This window comes from Nycticebus coucang, chromosome 4 (genome assembly GCF_027406575.1).
Source record: "Nycticebus coucang isolate mNycCou1 chromosome 4, mNycCou1.pri, whole genome shotgun sequence".
Taxonomy (NCBI): Eukaryota; Metazoa; Chordata; class Mammalia; order Primates; family Lorisidae; genus Nycticebus; species Nycticebus coucang.
The window spans coordinates 15,017,708-15,033,904 of NC_069783.1; the positions used below are offsets into that span (position 1 = coordinate 15,017,708).

At 47.7% G+C, this 16,197-nt stretch overlaps 1 protein-coding gene across 1 annotated transcript in view; it reads right to left on the reverse strand.

Annotated features, from left to right (window-relative positions):
- CYRIA (CYFIP related Rac1 interactor A) overlaps positions 1–15,831 on the reverse strand; it is a 104,226-nt gene extending 88,395 nt beyond the window's left edge. Inside the window, exon 1 of the mRNA XM_053588521.1 lies at positions 15,734–15,831. The gene's annotated coding sequence lies outside the window, so the exon portion shown is untranslated. The remainder of the gene's footprint in view (positions 1–15,733) is intronic.
- Between the last annotated feature and the right edge of the window lie 366 nt (positions 15,832–16,197).

The window sequence follows — 16,197 nt, forward strand, 5'->3', positions numbered from 1 at the left end:
TGGCAAAACTGACTAATACACACATTGGCTCAGATTAAATCATTTCATATTCACAGGTACAATGGTGAAGTCAGTAAAGAAAGAATTACATGCATTTTATGGATGAAGTTCCCGAGACCTAAGAGCGCTTATGTGACATTCCAGAATCAAACAGCAAAGAGATGACAGGAGGGGGAAGAAAACTGTATACGTCATGATAGCTAAGTGAGATTAAAAACAGGACTTGACTCACCTTTAATGCAAAAATCCTTCTGCAAACTGCAAATGGATTAAACCATGGGCAAATCATAAAGGATTCACTGCTCTCTGGGCAAGTTCCTGATATCAGGGGTGATGTAGCAAAAAAACAAGAGCACCCCAAAAAGAAACACACAACCAAAGGACAGGGCATCTATCCCATTAAACTGAATGCACCAGTAGCCTCAGCTCTTGTATCCCAAGGCTGAGTGGTTCCATGTGGTCTCACTGAAGGTCTTAGGGAGAGTGGATGCTCCTCTCTGGCCAGGGAAAGGCTTGCCGACATCAACAGACCACCTCCGTAGCAGCTCCCTGACAAACATTCCCGGAAAGCCCATCACATGCCTGGAACCGGCACGGGGCTTGGCAACAATCGAAGGCTGTGTTATTTCACCAGGAAATTCAAACATAAAGAGACGCTGACCTTAATGCCTAGCCAGGGAGGTAGTAATTCAGGACAGAAGCAAACAGGATCTGACATGAGTGACTAATTCAATTTTCTTGCTCATATTGTTTTAAATTCAAACCGTATTGTGCTTTTTCTCTGCTTTATTCTCTGTCTTCCCTCTTACTTTTACTTTTGAAAAATACTCCTTTCAATGGGGGCGAGTAAGTCACCTTCATCATTTATTTAGACACATTTCAGGCTCTCCCTATGCAATCTGCCCCAGGTTGCTGACGTATATGGAAGGCTTTCTGCAGAAGGTGATCTTTTTACCAGAAAGCTCAATTTTCAACATCCCTTTCTAGGGGAGGTTGGGAGCGCCCCTACATGTGGCTTTCCATGACAATTCACACCACCGGTTTCTACCACACCCAAGCCAAGCTGACTTTTGACACCTCCTGCCCCTTGGTACCTACAGACACTTTCTGCATTCAGCACTCCAGCTTCCTGGTATCTGGAGCAGCAATCCTGGCCACTGCCTTCTGTTCCTGTCTCATCAATGATATTAAACAATTGCCTTCTAGTAAGTAGGTAAACACTGACATGCTTATGCTTTTACAGCATTATGCTGAATTGCAGAAATCAAATACTAATAGAAAATCAGGAAGTTTAATTCTGAAAGCTGGAGGAAAATCCAAACAGACGTTTGGGAACAAACAAGGATATGCAAAGTTGATAAAAATCGAGTTGTGAACAAATGTTTTGTGAGCAAACATAAGCCTTCCTCAGAAACCTCTCACCAGGTATCACCTGTGAACACAGGTCCCTTGCAGGCATGTTATTCACGCCCTGCAATTTGTACAGAGCTTTTCACTTGTTTTCAAAGCGTGTTGACTTCAAAATACCCCTGAGAGGGACAGAACTAGGGAGGAAGGTTAGCTTCACCAGAGGACAGGGAGATGGAGGCCCAGGAAGGCAGCGACTTGCCTGGCCATTGGGAGACACAAAATTAACTCTTCATTCTTTTAATATCAGGCACTGAGTTTTTGTTTTTTAATTTCTTCAGTTGACAGCTGGCAACGTTCATTTAAATCCAGGCAATTCCAGTGATCTTATCCCACGTTACCTTCAAATCAGGTTCTCCTAGGAGGCCGATAGGCATGCAGGCCCCATGCAGGCCCCATGCAGGCCCCGTGCAGGCCCCGTGCAGGCCCCGTGCAGGCCCCATGCAGGCCCCATGCAGGCTGGCTTTCCAGCAGGACTGATGCCGGGCCAGCACCTGCCAACCCTTATTTGTGTCTCAAGAAACTGTTGGTAAACAAGGGAAAGACAGATCTTTGTATTTTCTCTTTTTATTATTTTTAAGCAAGTCCACCTCCTGACTCACCAGCTGAAAGCAAATAACTTTCCTCCCCAACTTTCACTAATTCATTAATGAATACTGCACAGTTTTATACCTAGGGCATATACACTTCTCTCTCTCAATCTCTCTTTCTCTCCCTCTCTCTCTCTCTTTCTCTCTCACACACACACACAAACACAAATACCCCTGGCTGGAAATCCAGTTTCCTTCCTCTCTTGTGAAAATGCCCTAAGGGCTTTCCCCAGACTTCAGAGTGTCCCCCAGCTTCAAACTTCACTAACTGCTACCCCATCTAAGCCTGTTGGGGACTTGTCCCACCTGGTCTAAGTTGGTACAGGTTGCTATAACCCCCTTTCACCCCATGCATGCTGGAGAGGCAGCATGGCGCCCTGACCCTGGCACCGCAGGAGGGCAATGCTCACCTTAGCCCTCACCCTCCGCTTGCTGTAGCCTCTCTTCATTTCCTAGGATTTTTTTCTTGAATTAAAAGAAAAGCAAACTTCTCAGAGACCAGCATTCCTCTCAGCAAGGAGAAACACCCTGCCTGGCGTGAAGGCATTTTTCTTTGTAGAAAGGTCTCCAGAGGCACAGCCTTCCAGGTCCCCTGGACTTCCCCTGCTACCCTCTGAGTCAGCAAAGTGGAGAGTGGAACATTCTGGCTGAAATCCCGACACGCTTTGAGGGTTTCTTGAGAGCCTCCCTGTTGCAGCCTGCGGTCACTTTTTATAAACACCAGTCCCCAGCAGGGTTCCGGGGCCTGCTATTACTCCCCAGGGATTGGGAAAAACCCTCTTTCTTTGGACTCTAATTAACATTCTCCTCTCCATGACTTTCACTTCTAGCTCCCCCCCCAACCCCCGACACACACACCTTCTTCTTTCCTTAGCAATTCCACCCATCTGATGGTTGTTCAGAAAGGAACTGGTTAAATGGGATTTAGAGTCAGCATTCCTTCAAAATTCCCTTGTTTATCTATCTTTAACTAGAACTACTGACATTTAAAAAAAAAAAAAAGGAAAATAAAAGGAGCAAAGGTGTTCATAGCAGCTGAGCTTTCCCTCTGTCCTGGGCCTTCCACTACGCTCTAGAGGTGGAGCCCTGCAAGGTGCACAGGCCAGTGTGAGAGGAGGCCAGTGAACCAGGGACAGCCAGGTGCAGCGCTAGCTCTAGGCCAGAGCCTGCACAGGCTGGTCCGAGCTGTCTTTCAACCTTACTGCCTGCCACCAGACACTTGCATACTCAGCTATGGCCCCCGGGCTCCTTGCGGTCCCTTTAACAGGCCAGGCACACCCAGCCTCTGCTTCAGCACTTGGTGTTCCCTGACTATCCAACCTGGTTCTGTCTCCCATTTCCTTCTCGTGAGGTTTTCCCTGACCACCCAACTCAAAGCAGCATCTCTTTCCTCAAACCTCCCCCTACCCACTGCTTGCTCTGTGCACCCATCCCTGCTTCACTTCTCCTCATGGAGATTAATCTAACATAATATACATTTACCCTGTTAATGTGTTTATGGTCTCCCTTCTGCAATAGAACATGAGCTCCACAGGGGCAGGGAGTCTGCCTGTTTGGTTCACCGCTGAATCCCCAGAAACTGGCCCAGAGAGGACATGCCTGATCATCATGGGTGGTCAACAAATACTCGTGGAATAAATGGATGGACAGATGGATGCATGAATTTGGTGGGGACCTGGAGAAGGTTTAAAGTGAATCTCAAAGGATCTGTCCAGATAAAGAAAGTGAAGTGAATCTCAAAGGATCTGTCCAGATAAAGAAAGGGCATTTGGAAAAAGGACAATCTCCTGTGAAGAGAGATTTTTTTCATAATACGGAGCTAATGCATGGTATTTGCATGTCTATGATGAGCCATGAAACTAAAAAAGGAGCTTGGGTGATCTAAAATGAGCCAGCAATGGTGCAGGGTGATGCAACATGGCAAGGGACAAGAGGAAGCTGCCTTTCTCTGCAACCACCAGATTGAGTTATGACCAGCAGACAGAAAGTGGGGAAGCCCAGCCCAGTGAGGTGGGAACTGGTGGGGCAGCTGGAAAAATCAATCTCCTTATTCAACAAGGGGTGCTTCAGTTCCAGGTCAAGGCAAAATACCAAGCACCCTACCACTGAACTGTGTGAAGCATTAATTCACAAAGCAAGCCACAGTTTCCATCTGCTATCTGCCTTCAGGTACATCATAGCATTGCTCTAAGTCTTAGTTGTGCCCTCTCTACAATGTAGACCACAGATTCTTCTCCCATCAAATTACACATGTAGAAGTCTCTAGCAGAGTGCCTGGTGCTTCAGAAGCACCCAGGAAAAGTTTGTTGAACAGAAACAGAATATACTACTTACATGAAAGTTACATTAGGGTAGGTAGAGCTCTGGGACTTCATTCCAGGAAAAGTAATGAAATAAAGCTATGATTATATTTTCTGAGGTTTAAGAGACTCCAGTCATGGTAAAAGAAAAAAAAAAGGATTTTATTTTCTTTAAAAAAAAAAAAAATTGTGGCCTGTATGCAGCGTAAGCTGTGTGGTGTGGAAACGTGAAGAAGTTTTAGAGCCAGGCAGACTTCAACCAAAACCTGTGTTCCACCTTCAGTGCTAGGTCTTAAGGCAAATTTTTTTAGCTTCAGTGCCTTTAACATCAAAAGAATATTAAAAATAGCAACATGCAAGGTTGTCTGTGGGGTGAGAAATGTATACAAAAAGATTATAAAATAGTTAAAATTAATAAATGCTAGATACATGTTGGATAGCGTAATCCACCATTATTAATAAAATTAAAAATTCAGAAATACTTTGAAAAATTAGCGATCACGTCAGGACTGGGTAACCTGCAAATCACTGGTTAGAAAAAACAAATAATAATTTGCATGAATACACCGCAAAACAGCAAGTACACTATAGCTATTTTAGTTGATACGAGCTACTCAAACTACTTCCTGAATTTGAGGTTTAACAGATAAATTTACACAACCCCCGGTCTTACCCATAGATGATTGATGGCATGTACAGTGTGAAAGGGGGAAGGAGGGGTGACACATAGGTGGCTTAAAGGTAGGAAAAAACAGGGGCAATACATGTAACGTTTCATCCACAGGGCGGGAGCGCTCACACTCACCCCCCTCCCTGGCTCTGTGGAAGGAAACCCCAATTTAGGTCAATGGGGAAGGGGGCTCTTAGCTATAGTAGCTGAAGTCCGGAGTTGAACAAGCTCCTTCCCATCTCAAGAAAGCCTCTGGGCCTCCAGTATGGGGCCAGGCTTTCTCCCAGAAATTGCTTTAGGGTTTGTCGAATCAAACTCACTCATTGAGGGTGGAGAACTGAGGCTCACAGAGGGAAATGGGCTCACAACCGGTTAGGCAGGGAGTTAGCAGCAGAGCCACACTCAGCGGCCAGGAGTCTGCCTGGACCCACCACCATGTGGGCCTCCCGATCCTCAGCAGCTTAGTAAGCAAAGCCAGGCAACCATCCCCAACGCCCCCTCCTCTGGGCCTTCTCCTCCCTCACACCCAGTCTCCTGACTCAGCGAAGCCCTGTCTGGATTTGACCTGAAAGAGCTTGAACTTCAAGGGGTGGTAAACATGAGGGGACTAGAGTGTGTCTGAGTGACACAGGGGCCAAGGCAATGGTGGCACAGTTTTTCTCCCTTTGTGTTTTTCTTCTTTCTTTTTCTTTTCACTTTCATCATCTTTTCCTACTTTCTCCCAACTGACTAGTAAATAAAATTGAATATATTCTCAGTCCTTTATTTTTTTAAACCCATATTAAGTTTTTCTTTCATTTATTTTTATTTTTAAACTAGCACCCAAATGATTTGCCTGTTTCTGAATATGTATAGAATAAGATTTCGCAGGAGTTTGTGTTTCTGAAGCGGAAGCATTAGCCAGCTCTCCCTGAGACAGGGAATTTGGTTACTTCTGCCAGTTAACGTCTGAATTGCCCTTCTTGCTGGTCACTGGTCCCTGAAAGACAAAAGGCCCTTTAGCCTGCAGGAGGACTTAAGCAATCACCCAACTCCATTCCCGAGCTACACAGGCCCAGAGGTTGGCCTGAGGCAGAGCTTTGTCCAGACAGTGTCTGGAAGGGCCCCGCCCTGGGCAGCACCTTGCTGGGTCTGAAAGGATCCTCCCACAACATACGTGCCCATGTACACACACGCATGCTCATACACACACCTATGCAGGTCATATTTCACGCTGACATTCACACCCACCCACACAGCACATGCATACACTCTCACACTCACCCCCACTCACAAACCACACACACACATTCATACACAGGAGTCCAGGCCTCTCTAATTATAAGGACCAGCCACCCCCAGAGGTACCCTCATCTCAGGGCCTCATTATGCCTTCACGTAAAGCCTATTTCCAATTCCCATCTATGCAAACCTAAGACCTCAGGATCTTGAAATTCCAGGTCATTTCTCAACTGTGGAAATCACTTGTCTGTGGTCAAGTCTCCTGGGGAAGACACTACTCCAGATGAAGAGTGGGAGTCCTCAGGGAGAGGCAGAGTCACTGACTTTTTAAGCCTCATTGGATTCTGGAAGATATGTTAAAGCTTTCAGCCTGGCAAGAGTCAGAATTACAATGCATTAAGCATAAACTCAAAAGACAAAGAGGTAAAGAAAGAGAACATTAGAGAAAAGAGAGCAAGATAGAGAGACAGCAACCATGGTTTGGTTGCTACTTCTGCTTAAATGTTCTATATTTAAACACCTAAGTCCACACAGACACAAGCCGTATTATCAAACTATTCCATTTCCTTGGGCACATCCTGCTTGGGTCCTGTGCTCCCCAGTGGAAAACTTTTACGGGCCTCTCAACAAAGTTCAGTGTCAGCCCCCCAAAGCAGAGCAACCACTGAGGTGACTGTCGTCACGACCAACGCCACCCATCCCAACGTCAGAGACATCCCGATCATCAGTGATAGGATGGCAGTGAAAGCGCTGGGGCCAGAAGGCATCTACGCAAACCAGCTGAAGGCAAGGTCAGTGTTGTGAGAGGAGCAAAGGCAGGGCCCGGAAGAACCCAAGGCGGAGCTCAGAGAGGCTTCTCACTGCCCCGTAGGCCACATGGCCCGGCCAGCCAGACTGCACCTCCCACCCTGCCCAACTCCTTTGGGGCCCTAGCCTCAACGCATGACTTAGAAACTCAGTTCCTAAGGGGCTGGGGAAGGCAAGTAATAAGCTCCAGTCCATCCAACAAGTCAAAAGCAGACCTGACATAAGAACCAAGACTTTCTCACGCTCTGTAGGGCTTTTCACTTCCCCATGCTTACTCTTCAAGCGCTGGTTCCTCCTTGCACAACTAAAATGATGAGTCAGATTTAAAAATTCCCTCTACCTTCCTCTCTAGGGCCACTGCTGAAATCTGATTATAAGCCATGCTCAATCAAAAATCCCCAGCGTATTTTCACTTCTCAGAAAGTTTTCTTTTAAAATGACTTTGTGACAGTAAAACTCTGGAGGAACCCATGTCCTTAAAAGTTTTTATTGTTGTTGTATTTGTGCCAATCTAGGTCACTTAATTCGTTTCCTATTATTTAAATTGACAAAATATAAAAATATCCATTAATGCTTTCCATAAAGCGTGAGATGAACCATGTCCCCACACCACTTAATATCCAAAGATGTGAAGGATATTTATTCTTGTCCTTGGGATCTTATGGGTCCTGTGATCTCCTTCAGCTTTCTTGCAATAGACATGTGCAAACCCTTCTTTGAAACCCTTTGCTCAGATGTGCTTCTTAATTCATAATTTTTTTTTAATTTTAGAAAAGCAAAGAGTGCCTGAACCATTTATTAGGTACCTACCAGGGTGTGGATCACTTATCTTTCTACCAAAAAAAAAAAAAAAAAAAAAAAAAACGCATTCATCTTGAGTGGGATAAATAAAAGCTATAAATACTCTGGTGTAACATTGAGCCAACTTTAGCTTCCAAATGGAATGATGAAAAAAATTGCCATTTTGAGAGCCTTTTGGACTTAAAAATAAGGGAACGTGTATGTGGCAAAAAATAGCTTATGACCCATTTATTACTTCTGAAGGTATTTGAGGGGCCAGATTTAAAACCTCAACATTCCAGAAAAAAGTACACATGTAAAAGACAAGCAAAAAACTTAGGATCAGGAGATGGGTCATAGCGTATCTGTGGTGCTTCACTGCTGCAACCCAGTAAATAACAGAGCTGGGTTCACGTCAAGTACAAAAGGAAGGTTCCCAAGCTAGAAATAGAAGCCAGAGCAGCAGACTTTCGGGGGCTTGTCAGGGGCGATTTGGAATATATTATCAGAGAAAGGAGAAGTTCCATGTCATTTCCCACTCAGAAGAACAAACAAAGAGGAACCTAGAGGACCTAACAAAAAAATTTCAAACCGATTTTATTCAAAGCTCAGGCAAAAAGGGAGACAGATATAGATTCAATTCGCATATCCCTCACGATATCCCTCAGACACGAGTACCACTAACTTCAGTTTAAAAACTGGAAAACTTAGCAAGCTTATGGCGTTTGTCCAAGGGAAGAGCCAAGATTCCAGTCCACGTCTATTTCTTCCAAACATGTGCTCCAGAACTTTCAGAAGCACGTGGCACTTGTCCGGGTTTCAAAGAGTTCTGATAGCTGAGTTCTTGTCCCAAGCAACTGGTCTTAGTTTCTCTCTCTCCCACTCTCCCTCCCTTGCTCCCTGTTTCCTTCCTCCCTCTCTTCCTTCCTTCCTTCTTCCCTCCTACCTTCTCTTTCCACCCATTGAGCCAGCCAGCTACCAGTTCTCAGTTTCTGCAGAACAGAGGAGTCTCAGTTTCTGCAGAGCAGAGGTGTTCATCCATGGGCGAGCCTGTCATTCTGTAAGCTGAGAACATCGTTCTCTTGTGCTCCCATGACGGCAGGCTGTCCCAGGGAAAGGCCGAAAGAGTAAGTTATGCACCACCTGCCTCGACAGGGAGGGGTCCACAGCTCAGCCAGACCATAGGCTGCACACACTGCAGGCTCAGCTCCTCACTGCTGAGTGGCATCCTCCAAAAAATGGGCTGAACAAAGGAAGGACGGACCCTGGAGGACATCAGCCAATCACAGAGGCGCAAGGCACAGGGAAGCACTTAAAACACAAGCTATATTTTATTTTATTTTATTTTATTTTATTCTATTGCAAGTTATGGAGGCTCCTCTGTCTAGCATGAACTTAAACCTCCTGGAGATGAGTATTCTAGCCAAGATATAAGCTTAGTAATTCCATGCCCCTCACATGGGCACAGCTCTTATTTACAGAGTAGGAGGTAGAGAGAGACCCGGCTTTGAAGGCACACAGACATGGTTTCAGACACCAGCTATGCCACCTTACTAAAAGGATGATATTATGCAAATTTCTTAACACCTCTGAACTTGAGTTTCCCCATCCACAGAATGGAGATAATATCCGTTTCAAAAGCTCTTCAGAGGAATGTTAGAAGTGGGTATGAAATGCTTATTGCCATTCTGATGACGATACCTGGATGGCTCAGTGCACAACGCTGCCCACATTTTATCGAGGGGAACACAAGCTCAGAGAGAGAAGACAACCAGTCAGAGCCTGGGCTCCCTGAGAGTGGGCAGCGTGGGCATAAGAGCCCGGGTCTTCCCAGACCCTCTCACTGTTCTTGCCCTGCCCACAGCGTGGGCCTCTCTACACAAGGTGACTGGGATTTAGCCTCACCATGGCTACTGGAAGAACACGCCTCTGGTGGGAGAGGGAAGGACAGGGTTGAAGGGTGTCGGCACAGGTGTGTGCCAGTCACCGCTCTTCATGATCACTGTGTGTGTTTTAATCTATTTGGAAACCTAGGAATCATCAAACCAAATGAAGTTTTATTTCATTTTGTTTTTTCTTAAAGGACATTTACTTGGACACTGCTGTATCCAAGGCATCTGTGAAGTCAACCCCCTTCCACATTCCTGGTAGTGCAGATTCTGGAACAGGGGAGTAAGCTGGCACTCCCTCTGCTCCTGTGTCCCCTCTTTCCCCACTGTCTTCAGCCTTGACTTTGGTCATTTATCATGGTGCTCAATCAGAAAGGGGCTCCCTTGCTGGGCAGGGTAGTAAGGTTTCTCTGCTCTTTGAGAGGATTCTTTGACAACACATTTTCCACTCCCCTACTCCAGCCAGCTCTGAGCAACCTGCTACCCAATGCTGCCAAGGGTTGCTTCTTCACACTTGTCACTCGGGGATAAGAGCCCAAGGTTTCATTGGAATCACTGGGCTCCATGCAAAAAGGCCTTTCAAGTCATCAAATCCAACCTTTCCACTGTACCAAGAGTGAAATTGAAGCCCAGAGCCTCTCCTGCCTCACCAGGAAGTGAGGGGCACGGCTGGGAGCTCAGCCAAGTGGCGGCTTTCCAGGACCTGTGCTTGTCATGCTCCCTCTCTGAGCGACATGTCAGGTGTCATTCAGGTGCTCCATGGACCACATCCATGTGGAAGGAAACGGGCTGTGTTGCGGGGAGAGTGGAAACAATGGCGCTGCCTCCAGCCCTGCACACTGTACTGTGTAGAACACGGGTCGAGCTCCACTTGGGCACTTGTGTCTTCCCCTGCTTCCCCCAGGGAGGGAGAGCTAGCTGAGGGCAGGGACAGCGCCATATTGGTCCCTGTATCTTAGTGCAACACAGGGCAAGAACTCACCCAGTACACATTTGTTAAAGGAATGAATGATCTAATTTTTATGCTTGATCCATCATAAAACTGAAATTAAACTCTGTGGGGCACTCCATTTCCCCAGTTTCATTTTAAAAATCTAATTATCTATGCCATACAGGATTTTTATTAGAAAGTGAAGTCATTAAATAAGCAGACACCAGACTCAGGCCCTGAGATAATTGCAAATAGAAACGCATCTGTCTGCAGTGCTAAGTTAGACCTCGTAAACAAACACACTGCCGAGAAACATGGAGCCCAGTTCCAGGACTCGACTTCATTGGGGCAACAGGCTTCTTACCAGGGAAATTAGGCTTCCAAAATACCAAAATAAATAAATAAAATAAAGCTGGTGAGCAATTCTATAATTGCTTTTCAATACCTTCAGCTTCCTAGATGTGAGTTATACCAACAGACTTAATCCAAGCACCCTTGCTTTTGAAGAGCCACCCAGTCGTATGTCCTGACCTTGTCATTTCTCGTGTATCCACGTCCCTGAGAGGCACTGTCACACCTTTATGATAAGTTCAGTGATAAAATCTTGGTCTGATGAGAAGTTCAATTTATTTCAGTGACAAACCAGCAGTCCATTCTTGGGCAAAGGAAGCTACTTCCAGCGTCATCAAACATTTTTCCTTAACTTAGATGTGTCAAACTCCTATTTATCACTTACAGGATAAAAATATCAAGCCAACTGCAGAAACTCTATTGAGGCTGTGCTGAAAGCAAAACCCTAATAAAGTTTCTAAATATTTACTAGGAGTCTAAGTTACAACACTGACCAGTTCCACCCCATTCAAATCTGCTTGCATTCTCCAAACACAATTATTTTAGGTCACCGGCATGCCAGCCAAGGAAATGACAACAGTGTACGAAAGCACAGAGAGTAACCAGAACCTACTTTTAAATTCTGGTCCTGCCACTTAGTCGCTGCCAGACATTGTGCAAATGACTTTACTTTTCCAGTTTCCTTAACTGTAAAATGGGGACAATAATACGAATGGGGCAGAATGGTAGTAATAACATGGGGAAAATGTCTACATGTACATATGTATTCATAGTAACTTCAGAAAAAGATACTAGGCATGCCCGGGATAAAAAAAAAAAAAAATGAAGAATTCATTTTAAAGTATTCTTTTTTTTGTAGAGACAGAGTCTCATTTTATGGCCCTCGGTAGAGTGCCGTGGCCTCACACAGCTCACAGCAACCTCCAATTCCTGGGCTTAGGCGATTCTCCTGCCTCAGCCTCCCGAGCAGCTGGGACTACAGGCGCCCACCACAACGCCCAGCTATTTTTTGGTTGCAGTTTGGCCGGGGCCACCCTCGGTATATGGAGCCGGCGCCTTACCGACTGAGCCACAGGCGCCACCCCATTTTAAAGTATTCTTATAGACAGAATATGCTTCTGAAAATCAGGGAGTTTGTTTCCATTTAAAATTTGTTCTCCTTTGAGAAACAAAAGTGTTGGTAAATTGCACACTGCGGTGGTATCCTAGGACATAGCTTATCTGGTGAGAGATAACCTCAAGATTAACGAGCAGTGCTAGCGGCCTAAGTGTGGGCAATTTTTAACCCTCCCAGATAATGAATGGATCTCAAAAGGCCAGAATCCACCCAAAGAGCTCTCTACCACAGTTGTAAGAGGACCCAGAGGCTCAGTAACCAAGAAGTCTTTTCTAATCAATATAACTAAATAACAGCAAGTCTACTATGAGGCGGGCACCATGCCAGACCCTATAAATACATAAAAGCATTTAATTCTTAGAAGGCAAGTATAATTGCTACCATTTTGCAGGTATAAGAAATGAGGCCCACTGAGGTCAGATATACCTTCAGCCACAGCTAGGACACAGCAGTAATGGAGTCTGAACTACCTGACTCCTAAGCCCACTTTCTTCCCAGTCACTATGGCACTTTGTCAGGTAATTCATGCAGCTCCTGAGAAAGGATTTTAACCAAGATGAAGTAAGAACCAGAAGCTACTCTGAGTGGACAAGTCAAAACTCAAAGAGCGAGGCAGGACTGGCACCCTGCCTCCTCTTCCTTGCCCAGCTCAGAGGAGCTGCTGAGGGCCTCTCCAGCAACTTCTCCATGGCTGGGAGGGCGGACTGGGGCTTGCCAAACGGTCAGCAGAGGACAACTGTATTTCAGCTGCAAAGCACAGCCTACCGGATTCAACCCTAATGGCGGCCTCATGAAGTGACTCTCCTGGCCCCGCACCAGCCTGTCTTTCCTCTTAGCACCCTCTCCATGACTATATTACAAGTATCTCTTTCTATGTTTGTCGTCACCACCAGATTACATTCTTTGTAAACAGGAATAGGGTTCATTTTCATCTTTTAGATCCCCATTTCCCAAAACTGCATTTGGTGCGGAGTAGATGTTCAGTAAATATAAGGCGCTTAAAGGATTTGATGCGTTGTCAAGGCTGAAAAAGATGACTTTCAGAATGTCTCAAAGACTGGGAGTTTATGACTTGATTATTCCTAAATCAGTTTTCAATCTCTGAACAGTGGTTCAGTAGTCTCTTTAGCACTGAGATATCCCAACAGGGCTAGGACATTATGGTCCTTCAGCCTTTCAATGAATTCAGAGAAATCTCTGAGGCTATTCCATTCCATCCTAAAATAAGAAGTAAACATGGCTAATAGGACAGATGCTGTTGACCTCGTTTTAAAGATTGAGAAACTGAGGCCCATATGAGTGAAAGGACTTCTCCAGGGCCAATATTTGACATGGAGGCTGCTGACTCTCTGTCCTTTTCACGCTACTAGGATATTTTTTCAGCATAGCAACTTACATGGGAGACAAAGAGGGGTGGAAGAGAGTGCAGTACAGGCAATCGCAGCAGGGAAGAGAGGAGACAGCTCCACTGGAGAGTATCAGTGCCAGCTGACAGTGAGGGACCCTATGGCCCTAGTAAGCTCTGAACACCTTGTCCTACGCTAGCCTCAGCATCCCTGACTTATCCAGTTGCATCTAGGCCCCGGGAGTAAAAGCAAACTGAATTCTTCTTGGTGCTGAGTAAAAACAGGAAGTCACAAGTGGCTTTGCTCTGCTTTGGGTCCCCAGCAGTTCTGTCGAGGGTTAAGCGTACACCCAGGACAGGATATGCAGTTCCCTGGCAGCTCACCTCCACAGGAGTTCACTGGTGCACCCAGGAGCAGGGCAAGGGGGGACCCCCTTTGAGGAGCCCCCTGGAGTGTAGGTTTAGGGAGCTGAACTAAGGTAGGCTCTGTGGTCCCTTTGGGACAGGATCAGCCCAGCAGCTCCATTACTTTTCCATTCATTCATTTAATAAACACGGAGGGCTGAAATCAGTGTGACTTTTAGAGAAAAAGCCCACTTGCTCTGGGCTCAGTTTCCTCATCTGCAAAGTGAGACAGACCCTGCCCCTCACGGACACTGTGGAGATGAAAGGAAATAATATGAGTGAGGTCCTCATCACATTTGACCTTTATTATTAGCTCTAAGGCAGTATGCACCTACTACGTGCCCCTTCCCAGAGCTGAGAGGCAGAGGGAGTGTGTGGAGGGTCTCTCCTACTTCCCTTTCCTAGTCTCCCCTCACAGGAGCTCATGGCCAGCAGGAGGTGAAGTCCTGCCAGCCCCCAGCCTGGGCCCAGAGCCATGTTTATGACTGTTTATTTCAGAGCAAGTAGAAAGGAGAAATTAGAGCCATAAAAGACAGGACAACAGACCAATAAAAACCAGCTCCCAGAAGAGTCAGGAGGAAGACAGGCAAAACTGTCACCATAGCAACACAAGACAGTCAGAAACACGCAAGGAAAACAGCCCCTGCTATGCCTCCTGTCTTCACTGCAAACCAAGCCCTCGAACCCCATTTGGAGCTCAGTGAAAGCCATGACAACCCACTGTAAGACCCCTGGCCCCCCAGCCCAGACCTGGCTACCCGTGATGTTCCTCATAATGTCCCAGCACAAGTCCTAGCCCAGCTTTCTGTGCCCTGGGGACTTGATGCCATGCAGATGGTCCAGGCTCCAACCAGAGGAGAGACTAGCTGGTAGCAAAAGGGAAAGTTTCTAACAGGGAAAGGAAGGAGGCTACAGAGCTATGGGGGGACCAAGGCCCTGAACTCCAGCCCCCTGTCTCTGACGTGGGTTCTCTGCCTAAAAGTCAGGCAGGTAAACAGGGTGCAGGAAATGAAACCAGCCCCAGAGCCCCCAGAGGTGGCCCCATCAGTTCTTTTACACCCAACGCAGTGGCTGGGAGAATTCTTGGGATGGGTGTGTGTGTGGGATAGGGAAATACCTTTGGAGGCCTTAAATGACAAAGCTCCTGGCCTGGTCTCTGGGGACTTGGCCAGCAAGTCAGGGCAGCATAGAGAAGGACCTAGGGACCGCCTGGCCCATTTTGACAGAAGCATTCTTGGCCCTTCAAACGGCAGACAAGACAGGTGTTTCCACCAAAAAGCGTGGCTGGCTTGGGACCAGCCTTTTGGGAAGTGGGTCAAATTGTTCCCAAAGCTCAGTATCGGAAAGTCCCTCCCGCCAGCCTCGGGTTCTGGGTTCTGGGCTCCGGAGGAGGAGAGAGGGTGACTGCAAGGAGGGCTGGGGTCTCAGGCAGCACAGCTTGCCGGCTGGCCGGGAACCTCTGTGGTGGGTGGCAGCAGAAGGGTCCAGGTGTGCAGGGATGGGGAGGGCGTCACCCTGCCTCTGGGGCTTTAGAGAGTGGTGAGAAGCCGGGGCCTCTGGTGGTGGGAAGGGCAGCAGATGGTCGAGGTCTTCTGCAAGAATATCTTTGGATGTAAGGATAGCTGGGGGCAGGGGTGATGGGTTGAGGGACTGAAGAGGATGATCTGGGAAAAAAACACGATCAGGAGGCTGTCCTTGGAGAGAGGGGGCAATGGGGCACAAAGATGGACCTCTGGCCAGCAAGCGCAGAAGGACTCAAGGATTAGACGCTCTGCTCTCCCTCCCTCGCCTGAAGGCTGTAGGGTCATGGGGAGCCTGGAAGGACGGTCCGGAGAGTGGTGCCCGCCCTGCCGCGCCGCCGCCCCGCAGACCCCAGACCGCGCTCCCGCCGCGCCCCGGCCGGGTCCGCGCCGAGCTCACCCAGTCGCCGCCGCCCTGCTCGGCCGCCCGCTCCGCCGCGCCGCCGCCGTGGACGCCTCTCCCGCGGCCGCCGCAGTTTGCGAGACGGCCCCGGAGCCCCGCCCCGCCCCGCCCCCAGCCGGCCGCGCGCCGCCCCGCCCCGGCCCCAGGGGACCCCGCCCCGCTGTCACTCGGGCGTCCTCACGCTGGTCCTGGCCACCCCCGCTCCTAGCCGGCTCTGCCCTCCGCGCCCAGGAGCTGGCGCTGACCCCCCCAGAATGGCAACCCCGGCCCTTCTCACCCTTGGCCACTTGGCCATGCCCTACCAGAGGAAGCCCCGGCCAGCCCCTTACTGTTTCCACACACCGAATTCCTCCATACCCGTTATTACCCTCCAAGAAAAAGAAGAAAAAAGGGCGCACACGCACCTTCAAATTAGTGCCTATGCTCCCAGTCAGACTATCCCAAGCCCTAGCCCCTCTCCC